The 13,159-nt window shown below is 34.2% G+C and overlaps 1 protein-coding gene across 1 annotated transcript in view; it reads left to right on the top strand.

Moving 5' to 3' along the window:
* LOC138705139 (large ribosomal subunit protein mL43-like) overlaps positions 1-6,829 on the top strand; it is a 33,139-nt gene extending 26,310 nt beyond the window's left edge. The window contains exon 5 of the mRNA XM_069833800.1: positions 6,700-6,829. The gene's annotated coding sequence lies outside the window, so the exon portion shown is untranslated. The remainder of the gene's footprint in view (positions 1-6,699) is intronic.
* Positions 6,830-13,159: the final 6,330 nt, after the last annotated feature.

Genomic DNA, 13,159 nt, shown 5'->3' with positions numbered 1-13,159 from the left:
TTTCATTTTATTGTGGTTCAAGATAGTATAATGTAATAATACAAAAAGAAAAACTAATACCAGTATTATGCAACTGGATTTTTCCAAACCTAATATTAAATTTATGTTATTTATATCGCTAAAGAACAATTACAATATAAATAACTTGAATATTATTTATACAGTATCACTAAAGAACAATAACAGAATATAAATGATAAATATCGGTTTGTTTAATTAATATAAGATATTATATAATACGTATTTAATTATCTAAATAAAATAACCTATTTTACAAAGAAAGATGGTTATTTGTGTTATAATAATTACTTACATAAAATACAGATTATTTATAACTTGAATATTGTTTTATAATGCTAATGAAGGAAAACAGAATATAAATGATAACTTGAATATTATTTATATCGATAAAGAACAATAACAATATAAAAAACGTGAATATTATTCATATCGGAATTTCACAGATTTATTATTATTGTTATTGTTATCCAAATATTGAAACCCTATTTTACCTTTGGTATATTAGGGTTGTAGTTTGTTACATGTGAAATACATTATGTAGTGATAATACACAATTTTAAAGAATTAATAGTAGGTGTGAATCATAGTTACAATATAAATACACTAATTAAGAGACAGTAAACAATACTAAATACGTTATGCAATAATTACTTTCAGTTAAAACAAAATGAAATAAAATTAGAAATTATAATCGAAGGTATAGAGAAATTGCAAGATTATTATATTAATTTGTGATTTTATACATAATTTTAAGCAATATTAATGAGATAATGCACAGAATTGGCGTAGTTACAAATAAAACACCTATTATATAGTTGGTTTGCGATAGTAAAAAAAAAAAAAAAACAAAATTACTTATGGTTACAAACTATATACCTGTCATCAAATACTCAACAATAGTAAAATCTATAATACAAACATAGTTATTGTTGTTATTACTATTATTATGTCCCAAAGATAGACACCTTGTTTTACATAGTGCATTAGGATTTTATAACATCATTAATTTATATACAATTAACAGCTACAGTCTTGCGTGGATGTGGTGTATAAACTCTGTGAATTGTTTGTAACAACATTTTTTTCTAAGAAAATGGTAAAGGGGTGTGGAGTAATTTAAATTGCAGTCCGAGATATATCTTAAAAAGTGTCTTTTCCTTTCGAACACTGGACAGTGAAAAATCAAATGTTCAACAGTCTGATTCTCTTTGCATATGCACAGAGATTCTTCTGCACTTTTGATCCTAAATCTTTCAAAGATTCAAAGATTTATTACAGATGTATTTAAGAAATTGTAGAAGAATAGTAATTAGTAACAGTGTCCTATTTATTCTTCTTGGAGCCAAATTTGTAACTTTTAAAAGTGTGGTTACTATGTTGAAGTGTATGTGTTGTAACGGATGCTTGATTTGTTATGTATGGACTATTCCATATGAAATCGGACAACGAAATACCATGACATGTCAGAATTGTCTGAAAATTCGTACAGACCTTTAGTATATGGGAACTAGTAAATGTACAAATTTTGGCTTTCCTTAGCCCAGTAGTTTTCAGATAAAATTCTTTAAAATTTAGCGTATTTTGTATTTTCTTCTTACTTTAAATACATACTACTACGCCTGGCTTCGAAATAAAAAATTAAGCTATAGCTAATTTTGTAGTGCACATTTAAGTGTATTAATGGGGTGTAACACATATATTTTATTGTTTGTGGAAATCATGGATGTACTGTTTTTTGTGATTTATAACTTGTTACCACCAAAAAAGTATGGATATAAAATACTATAATATTAGTTATTGTTGAGACAAAAATCATACAATTTTTTTTAAAAAGCTATTTTAAATGAAAAGCCTTAAAATAAATATTTCAAATCTCGCTATAAAAATACGCGCTCCCTGCAGCGTCATGCGGCGATGTGAGAGGAGCCAGAATGTTCTTATCAGCTGGCCTTGAAACAGCTGGTGTGTAGTCACAACACAAGGGATGAGACGAATACGTGACCCACCAGCCAGTCTTCTGCGTATATTATTACAGGTGACAGAGGATATTCAGTTCCATTGTTTGAAAGTTTTCTTTTATTGTGTTGCAGAAAATTCAACAAAAACTACTCTGTTAAGGTAAGATGATGATTACGTATTGCCTTAAAAGCAAGAATTATAGCTATCAATCATGCTATTACAGAATCGCGTCACAAAAATACATGTACACATTATCGGTACTGAAAAGTCAAATCCTTTTTTATAGGGTGCCCAAAATGGAAAATCGTTTTAGGACAGATCGCTGCTTCAGCCCCTTCCAACGATTACATAGAAAAAGTACCACAGAAAAGTTGAAGGTAGTGCCAAATTGGATATTGGAAAAGTTTAACATTCCCATTAACTTAAAAAAACTCTGTGAGAATGTGTAAAACGTGTTCCTGCAATTATACAAGACTATAATAATAATAATGATAATAATAATAATAATAATAATAGTAATAATAATAATAATAATAATAATAATGGCTTTATTTATCCTGGCAGATTTAAGGCCGTAAGGTCTTCTCTTACACTCAACCAGGAATAAGATTTGCTTACACAGTTGAACATAAAACTGGATCGGAATTAAGTAGTTACATACTGATACAATTTAGGTACATAATGAGACCATCCCCTACGGATATTACCGGTACTTCTAAATATTGTGCTGAACAAATTACAAATCCCAATTCTGATACCTATCACAGTGATAAAACTAATGTAGGAGGAAGCGCAGGTAACCCAAGTGTTACAGAGGAAAGAACAGGAGAGGAAATTATTGAAGTGGATAGTGCTGATAATACAAGTGACGGTACTACTACTACTACTATTACTACTACTACTACTACTACTACTACTACTACTACTACTACTACTACTACTACTACTACTACTACTACTACTACTACTACTACTACTACAACTACTACTACTACTACGACTACGACTATGACGACTTCTTCTAATGACTTTCAGAAAGAAATTGAGATTCCAAAATTAAATCAATCGCTCGCTTCTATTGAGGAAAGTCCACTGGAACAAGAACATCGCATGCCTTCATACCTGTCTCCACATCAAAGCTGGAAATGAAACTTTTCTCCCATGCTGCCAATAGTGTTGAAGAGAAATACGTCTTTCATTTCGAGTTGTTTTCAAATGCGTGAACTACTCGCATGACGCAACTTACGAGCTGCTAGCGTTGGCCAACTACGCACACGCTCAGCTTGCTGTGGGATGCAGCCGCGCGGTGAAGAAATCCACGATGAGAATTCTTTCTTTATTTTTTTTTTTCACACTTACCCAAAGAAAATTTTGGATCTGTAAACTGTGTTTTATTCTATATTAAGTCGCCCATATTGTCGTATTTTTATGTTTCAGCTATTTTTTAAAGAAAAAAAGTAAAATAAATAAATCTGCCTAGTCAAGTGAATAAGAATTTTAAAAAAATCCCTCCAAAGTCATTATATTACTCTCTGAGTCTGCTTTAAAAAGAGATGTCGTTGAAAATTCTACCACTAAATGTCTCTGAGCAATATTCTTCCAAAGCTAAGAATTTTACGAAAGTACGATAAATTTGACGCTCTATAAAATGAAATGTAATACTAGTTGGGGATATTTTAATTCACCATTAGGCTTGTCCAGTGAAGGCCTTTCAATGACAGAAGCACCGTTTTATTTAAAAAATGCGAGGTCAGATTTTGTGAAATTTTGTCCGATTTCACATGGAACAGCCTGTATGTGAGTCAGTTATGGGATGCTTGATGTCGTCACAATGTCGTAATTATAGTTTGATTGTGTTTGTGTGACTATTGTTTATTAATTTATGATGTATGGTACGGAAAGCTGCATATTTGTGTTATAGAAGTGTTACGTATGTGTGTTAATGTTTTTGTATGTTTAAAATTGATAACTAATATTTGTTTTGCAATCGCAATGCCTAATTTACGGATTGTTTGTGTTTTGTTTACATTGTGTAAGCTAATTTAATTTTATTTTCCATTTCTCTTTATGCTTATCTTTTTTGTGAATAAAACTATAGCCCTAACGTACATATGTAAAATAGGGCTAACCCCCATTGGAGATACAATAATAATAATAATTATTATTCATATCGTTATAAAACGATAACGAAATACAAATGATGACTTGAATTTTATTCATATCTCTAAAGAACGATAACAAAATATAAATAACGTGATATCCATAAAGAACGATAACTGGATATAAATGATAATTTGAATATCATTTACATCGCTAAAGAACGATTAAAAAATAAAATGAAAACTTGAAGAAGGCCCGAACCCACAGCCTTTGAATCATTAAACAAGCACTCTACTGCTGGTCTACGAGGCGCAGATATGGAACACTTTCATAGTTCCGGAACTGCTTGTACAAGCACATGCATCGTGTAACATCGCCTCGACCCGAAGTGGACTTTGAAAATATTCGCTGTTCACGAGTGCGGCCACTTTTTTTTTTGGCAACTGTACATAGCTATGAACACGTGATTTTAGTTTACAGCCACAAATACTTTCAGCACAAAAATCCTTTGACACCTGTATATTCTAATTCACTGTTACAGCCCCTCCCTCAAACTTGTTACTAATTACCAATATAACATGTGAGAGGTCCAGAACAAAGAGAAATGGTTAGTTTCCCAGTAGTGTGTCCTGGACTTCTCAAATGTTATATCTGCAACAAGTAGAGCGGATGTGATAGTTTTTCTGAAGAAACATCACATTTAGTATTATTTAGATCAGTCATGAATAAATTATTCAGCCAGAGTCAATGTTCCTAAGTTTTATAGAGTATCTGGTTGTTATATAAAACTGGATTCTTTTTTAAGCACCATAATAGTTTAATAGGCCAACATTCATGTAATATTAGCTGGAATATCAAGATAATTACAATAATATAACATGAATTTTTTTCGGCCGATGTGGCATGTAAATTGTGATTGAACGGTTGTCAATTTAATAGCAAAAGAGAAAATCGGAAATTTACTTTCTTGCTGTTTGATAATTTGTCTGTCGAATTTGTAAATGTATTTAAGCTATCACCTACTGCAGTATTACAGTATCTTTTTTTTTATTGGGTTATTTTATGACGCTATATCAACATCTAGGTTATTTAGCGTCTGAATGAAATGAAGGTGATAATGCCGGTGAAATGAGTCTGGGGTTCAGCACCGAAAGTTACCCAGCATTTGCTCGTATTGGGTTGAGGGAAAACCCCGGAAAAAACCTCAACCAGGTAACTTGCCCTGACCGGGATTCGAACCCGGGCCACCTGGTTTCGTGGCCAGACTGTTACTCCACAGGTGTGGGCTACAGTATCTTAAATGTATTTTGTCTGGCAATATGAAATTCATTGGTTTGACTAAACACCTAATCTAAAAATTTGTTTTGTTTGACCACATGAAATTATTAGTACAATCTCCAAAAACCGAATACCACTTTGAAATGTATGCTTAAGAATACTTACTCCTAATAATTTTGCTATTCTGGTTATAATTTTATTAAGTGGAGTACTTTTAGACGGAGTGTATTAATCAAATCCGTGAATATTAGATGAACTACAAGATAACATAAGAAGAAGAAATAGCCAACATTTCGCGAGCAAAGTTGCAACATGTAAATGGAATATTGTTATGACAGTACAACAACTATATCGAGCACAAAAAGAATGATTTCGACAGTTTGAAAAAGTAAGCAATGTTAGGCACACTCACAGTTTTGATTTGTAAAATAATGGTACTAAATTAGCATTATCCATTTATCCAGTTTATCTTGATGCATAAGAATGTGACCTGATAGAGTGTAAGAGAAGGCCCTATGGTCTTAACTCTGCCAGTATAAATAAAGAATTATTATTATTATTATTATTATTATTATTATTATTATTATTATTATTATTAAATGTATATGCATTACATTGGTCCAGCAATTGCCGACTGTGGGGACTGGAGTGTTGGCTGGTGAGTGTTGTGTGCCTGCAGTCACAGCATTGCTGAAATCAAGTCCAGTTAAAATGATGGCTCTGTACGTTTCTTTATTTGGTCGTGTCCAGTAACTCATTTTAAGTTGTGTCTATCTATCTGAACTAAAGCTCTAGTAAGAATTTAGTGTTACTCTTAACCACCAAGTCACTCAATTGAGTGCACTCCTTGTATATTGGCAGTTGACTTACTGTAATATATGTCGAACATGGAGTAAGGTCACAAAGGGAAAAACGCTAGAGGAGGGGGATTCGATCCGGTGCTGTGGATTGAACTTTGGCGCAGCTCAGTGGTTAGAGCGCTTGGTATGTAGAACAAAGGACCCGGGTTCAATCCCCGGAGCTGGAGCGAATTTTTCTCCTCTAAGAACTATAACTACTGTGTCATTTTTTGATCAGTATCGTCTATAGTTTTCTTCTCTGACCTGTTTATGAAATGTGATTCTTTCAGCATTTTTCCTTGAAGTGTAAAATTATATTGAAGTTTAAAAGTAAAACAACAAATGTCTCAGGACTCAGGAGGTTAACATTGTTCTAGTAATAGCACATTACTGATTGTGAACTGGTAAAAATGAGGATTTTCTCCCTTATTTGAAAATAAAGTCACATTTTTTCTTACTAGAAAGCATAAACATTATAAAAGAAATTTCATTGTTATTTCAGGGTCAACATTTGCAATTCCGATGTCTTGCAACTTCCTGATTTACAAGCATGAAGACAAAATATAATTTTAGTCACACATTGTAGAGATTGTTTTTATGTAATATGTAAATAAATACCAGAATTAGGGTTATTTCTTCTTGAGTCATTTCTGAACCTGTTGTAATCTCATGTGCACCATTACCATCAAGGTCATAGACATAGAGAACTTCTTGGAACAAGGAAGATTCTTTCGTGTCATAAATCTTTTTTTGCAAAGGAAGTCATGCAAAGCATTTTTTTTTTTCACTAAAGAATCTCAACTTATGGGTTGGCAATTACAGTTCATCAAGAACAATTTAAGAGTGAATATACAGGTGTAGAAAGTTGAGATAACTTATTATTATCATCAGCTTATCACCACTACCACATACACCTTCATATCCTGGGCTGTGGTTCAAGTGATAATGTGTTTAATCTTCTATCTGAAACCACATGTAAACAAATTACATTTATAGAATTTCGTGATTGATTGTGTGCAGCAGCAGCAGTAGTCATGGGACCATTCTGCTATGAAACAATATAGCTTGCTACTGAATTAACCTCTTATTACACTGACTGGCAAAAAAAACCGATCACTTGAAAAAAATTCTAAAAGTCAAGTTTAAATGTAAATTATGAAGTAATCTAGGAAATAACATAACTGTTATCGTACTAAATTTAAAAATTACACTTTCATGAACATTTGACATGTAAATTCACGCCTTTCACACCAATTCATCTTCGGTTTATCACCTAACAATGAAGGAGTGTGTTTCTGTGCTGAACATGTGGGGTAGGTCATCATAAACAACTGAAGAGGTTTTATTGGTTTATTGCTTCCTTTCCTTTTTGAAAATGAATAACAAATGTTGAAAATGGTTTATTTGCCATTTCGTCAGTAAGTTTAGTTCAGACAATGCCTCTGTCACCGCAAGACGTTGCCAGAGCTGTTGCTTTCATTGGTGACGGATGCAGCCTCCGTTACGCCGCTGCTACCATAGGTGCACCATACACCTAGGCAAGAGGCTGTGAAACGGTTCCGGGAAACAAAGAGTTACTCCAGAAGACTTGGATCTGGCAGAAAAAGGAAGACTTCAGCCCGACATGACCCATTTCTCGTCAGTCAGGTTCTAAGAAACCGCCATACCACAGCAGTTGAAGCTCAGAACCGACCAACATGTGCGGGGTGTTAATGTGAGCGAGAGGACTGTTCGACAACGCCTTGGAGAATAAAATCATCAATAATGACGATCTGCTACGGGACAGATCTGACCAGACAGCACCGAGCCGACTGTCTTCAGTTCGTTCGTCAGCATGCCCAATGGACTGTGCAGAAGTGGAGCAGTGTGCTGTTCTCTGATGAGTCCAGGTTCTCCCTAAAATCCCCAAATGGTAGGGAAAGAGTCTGGAGACGATCTGGAGACTGGTATGCAGAGTGCACATTGTCTGCAAGGACACCATTTGGTGGAGGCTCAGTGATGGTGTGGGGCGGCATCTCTATGGAGGCCCGAACGGAATTGGTGATCATCGAGAATGGTAGTCTAAACGCTCACCACTACATCGAGATTTTGCTCCATTTATTGGAGATGATTTCATATTCATGCATGACAATACTCGTCCACATGCAGCACACTGCATATCACAGTATCTTGATGCATTGGAGATTGTTCGTCTCAACCGGCCAGCTCGGAGTCCCGACCTAAACCCTGTACAAAACCTCTGGGATAGGTTGAGTAGACGTATCCAAGATCGTAATCCTGTTCCGGAGACCTTAGGTGATCTGCAGGTGGCACTCCAAGAGGAATGGGACAATATCGACCAGAGAGACATCATAACCTTAATCGAAACCATGCCTCAGAGAATGGCGGCTGTAATTAGGGCCAGAGAGGGACACACCAGATACTGAGTGTTTGTTTCAGTTATTGTTAGTGTGAATTTAAGTTTTGTGCATCAATATAATTTTCAGTGAAGTTTAGTGGACAAATATTCAGCTGAAAGTTAAGTGAAAAATTTTACAAAATTTCAATAAAAGTGTAGATTTATGAACATATGACGGTCATTGACTCGAAATTGGAGTGAAAGGTGTGAATTTATGTGTCACAAGTTCATAAAAGTGTAATCTTTAAATTGAGTACGATTACAGTTATGTTATTTCTGCTATTGCTTCATAATTCACATTAAAAACTTGACTTTTAGTATTTTTTTCAAGTGATCGGTTTTTTTTACTGGTCAGTGTATAATGTACTTATTCTTATATATTAAAATGTATAGTTGTAGTTGTATTGTTTAATGTACAGGGTGTAACCGTAATAAAAAAAGTTGGAAAATTTCGGTTATGCACTCCTTATATGTATAGAAGAAAAAATGATTATATCAGTATAGGTTTGGAAATGCTTGGTTTGTGAGTAGGGGTTGCAAGTAGATCATAGTGCACACCGTACATTTGTTTACAGGAGTCGAATACACCAACTATAGTGAGGATCACGAAAGTGTAGTTCCTAAAAGTCTAATTTGGCCATCTCTTCAGTGTTGCCAACTAATATCAGTTATCACCAAAGAGGGAAAAATCATAATGCTACGTACTGAAATAATAATAATGTAATTAACAATAACTACATGTCTTACTTATTTACCACATCTCATCTTTATGTTGCGAGGTGTATTCTACATGATTCAATAATTTATGAAATACTGTAGTATATATTTCCTTCTGGAATTCTCGCATGTTATGTTGGTTATTAGGATTAGTATGATCTAATATTAAAATATATTTTGTTTGGCAACATGAAATTCATTGGTTTAACTAAACAATTTACGATTTACGAGACCTAACCTAAAAATATATATTAGTTGAATTGTTAAAAGTGTTATAATTTAAACAGGTTATGTACTTATGACAGACTGGCCTATTTCAACACCGGTCTGGTGTCATAGGTACATAACCTGTTTAAATTATAACACTTTTAACGGTTCGACTAATATAGTTTCAAGTTTTAAACAAGTGTTAACGTGAACAAGAAACAATAAAAATGTAGTTTGATCGCATGAAATGATTAGTACAAATTCCGAAAACAGAACACCACTTTAAAATGTATAGCTTACTTGAAATACTTTCAAGCACTTTCTTTCTTGGAGAAGTCGCTACTATACTGTTTCCTCTCTTGGTCATTTTAATAAAAATCTAAACACAAAAGAATTTAATTAAAATGTCAATATATTTACATGCATGTTTCATATGAAGTAAGTCTATAAGTTCGTATTTAATTACACTTACCTTAATAGAGAGTTGAATTGGAATCACAATGCAACAGAATTGAATTGTGTATTGATATTAATATTAATATCGGTATTACTAATTAATTATTCTAATTCACAAGCCTAGGTACTTTCATTTTCATCTGTTTACTTTACTGCAAACCGAAGTTATTGATGCCAACATAACAGTTAGAAAATAACTGCCAGTTGTAGTATTTGTCAGTACCCGAAATTCGAAACTAAGTTGGTAAAAAAATTCAACCTGAGAGCTAGAAAATCATTATAATCCACTAGCATAGGGGAAAAATGGTTAGGTTTCACCCTTAGGGTATTAAGTAAGCTGACCCCGGACTATACTGTAAATGCCCCCTGGTGAGCTGGAGGCCAAGCATGTTCGGAGCTTGATGAGATGAACTGGAGTCTGTATTCAGACAAAATGAAAATTTCGAACAGTTGCTCTAAGGAAATGTAAATAGAATGCATTATAATCTAGCAAGCAAACATACTGGACTGCACTATGATCGTACTTGTAAACCCTGCTTACAAATGAAGCATTTCCAGACCCAATTGTTTTTCTTCTAAACATATGGGGAATCCATACCTGAAGTTTTGTCGAATTATTTCGTTGCAACCTGTGTTTATATCTAAGTAATTCTGCGGTTATTAACAACAAAAATAGGAATAGGAAACTAACTTCCCTTTGCATGGTAACACCAGGCAAGATACCAGCCCAGCTGAGAGTGAGGTGGGGAACCAGTCATGACATTAAATGCAGAGTGGTACAAAAGTCATTTTGTTATTTGGGTTTTCATTCCCTCTCGTATTTCTTGTCTTGTGTTGGTTCTGTTGGCTTATGCAGTGGAACTGTGCTATGCTGATCATGTGACAGTGAAGACTTGTTGCTTACAAATATCTTAAGATTAGCCTATAATCTCCACTGCAGAACAGGCCAAATGGTCCAGTCCTAGTTAAGGTTGTTGTTGATGATGACGACTATATTGTACATACCATTCTTTTGTATCTGTTCGTTGAATTTCGTATTTCTTATTCAAATAAATACTACATGATCTTTTCTCGTCTTTTTTTTTTTTTTTTTTTTTCCAGATGTCTTATTCCAAAACGGCTTGTTATTTCCTTCTTTGGATATGATTTCAATATGTCCATACCACTGGAGACATGTATGATGGTGTAATGGCCAATAATCACACCTTTCATTTGGGAGGTTGGGGAGTTACATTCCAGAGGCTACCTATCTTGACTTGGGGGTTTTTTTTTTTGTAGTTTCCAAAATCCCTCCAGGCGAATGCTGGGATAGAATCAATTTCAAGGGCTACAACCCAACTCATTCCCTCTTCATCATAACTTCTCTGCGATAGGCCTGCCACCTGTTTGATGGAGTAGTGCACTCAGCAAAGCTATGCCTGGTGGATATGGCATAAACTACTGTAAAGTGGAAAATGCTGCTGCTGCTGCTGTTGTAAGATAGTCTGACCAGATATGAGAATCTGGATATATGGTAATCTTTTAATTAACAAGTTCCATTTTGGCCTTTTCAATTGCTAGCATTTACCGTATTTCTCACTCAACCAAACATTTCTAATTTTTTTTTAACTTTATTCTTACACATGAGGAGTAAACTTTCAAAACTGACATGTCCATTTTCAGAAAATGATACAAATATGTATCTCTGTAATAAATGAGTTTTTTCTGCGGTGAAATTTTATAAGAATCTATAGCAAAAAAGAAAAAAAAAATTAATATTTCACCACAGAACATATTTTTTTTTCATTGCAGAAATGTAAGTTTTTGGCATCTGAAGTGTATTTTCTGAAAATGGACATGTCGTTTTGAAAGTTTGCTCATATATTAGAGTGATATAGCAAAAATGTATAACCATTTTAACATAGGCATCATATTTTTATATTATGGCGATTAAATCACACGCAACCTCCAAACTGTTTGGACCACACTTGCTGTTGGTTAGCAGGTCCATATGACCTAGCCAGGATTATCAGACGCCACTTACCATATCCGTTCTTCACTGCTTAGGGGATGCTTATGCATGCCATGGCAGGTCAGCATGCTGAAATGACATTTCCTCCATTTTTTTTATGAACTTTATTCTTACACATGAGGATGGGATTTGAGTAGGAAATCATTTCCTACTCAATGCAGAACAAAATATAATTCCTGAATATTCAAGGAAAAGTGCAGTTGCATTCTTTTGATTACTCACAGAGCATGACTGTTTGTCAGCCACCGGTGTGGCTTGCGTTCGGGCGCGGGTTCGATCCCCGCTTGGGCTGATTACCTGATTGGGTTTTTTCGAGGTTTTCCCCAATCGTAATGTGAATGCAAGGTAATCTATGGTGAATCTCGGCCTCATCTCACCAAAAATATCATCTCGCTATCATCAATATCATTGACGCTAAATAACCTAGTAGTTAATACAGCGTCGTTAAATAACAAACTAAAAAAAAAATGACTCTTTGTTAAAACACTTGAAGAAAGTTAGAATTATTTTTTTGCCACTTTGTTCAGTCTTCAGGAAAAAATGGATCAGAATCATCTTCAGCAATGTCCAGCCCTCTCCACTGTATGTGAGAAATATTGGAGAGGAAGAGAGTTGGCTTTATTGCCAAAAAAAATTCGTTACCAACTACTTTATTCTTACAGAAATATTGATATTGAAAAAATCGATTTCCAGGTTTTCGTGGAAATATTAGTTTTCGGTATTCCTGATGCGAAAAAGTAGTTTTGATTATCATTGGTACCTATCAATCCATTTGGTCTGCGAACAACAAAATTTCTTCCAAACTGTTGGACGGATTTTATTCATATTCTGTATCTACAAATCAATTTACTCATTCAGGAATGGTTGCTATGCTTGTTATTTCGAAGGTTCTAGGGTTGAAACACAGCTTACAAATTTGGAGCTCTGTGGGCATTAAAACTCCGTTAGAATAGCTTTGTTCAGAAAAGCAGTGGGCTTAGGAAATTCATGTTGTAGACTTGTCTTAAAATAACCGAGTGACAGGGATCCAGACATACTTTACTGCCCATTCTTCAACTGTAACAAAATTAAACTGCTATTAATTATCCTTGTCTGGTATCCTATTATCAAGATATTAAATTCTGCCTTACAGGTGTCCATGCATCAGAAACGAAATTTAACTCTCTGACTAGC

The sequence above is a fragment of the Periplaneta americana genome, chromosome 8 (assembly GCF_040183065.1).
Source record: "Periplaneta americana isolate PAMFEO1 chromosome 8, P.americana_PAMFEO1_priV1, whole genome shotgun sequence".
Taxonomy (NCBI): domain Eukaryota; kingdom Metazoa; phylum Arthropoda; class Insecta; order Blattodea; family Blattidae; genus Periplaneta; species Periplaneta americana.
Note: the sequence above shows the minus strand (reverse complement) of the source record. Positions and strands in the feature narration are given on the sequence as shown.